This window comes from Triplophysa dalaica, chromosome 3, assembly GCF_015846415.1.
Source record: "Triplophysa dalaica isolate WHDGS20190420 chromosome 3, ASM1584641v1, whole genome shotgun sequence".
Classification (NCBI taxonomy): Eukaryota; Metazoa; Chordata; class Actinopteri; order Cypriniformes; family Nemacheilidae; genus Triplophysa; species Triplophysa dalaica.
Genome location: NC_079544.1, coordinates 13305712 through 13306045, shown reverse-complemented (window position 1 = coordinate 13306045; position 334 = coordinate 13305712).

Below are 334 nucleotides of genomic sequence, written 5' to 3'. Positions count from 1 at the left end.
TTACAATATCTTTGTTAGACAAAATACTGATTAAACGTGTTTTTAGATTCACTTGTGCATTTTTTCCATTTTCTTTGCTTAACACAAAATTTAGTGAAATTAACTATCGGTTATTTTTGCAACTGGGATATGTGTAACATCGATAGCCTGCATTAAAAGGGTTCCCAATAATTGAAACATTATTAAAACACGTCCACTGGAACCGCAGGACACAGCATAAATATATTACAAATAAGCGTATAGCAGTGATGTCCTGAAGCTTTCCAGCAGCAGCAGCAGCAGTAGCTCGACATGAGCATTTATGTTATTCATGGGAGGTGGCATACTGCTCAAA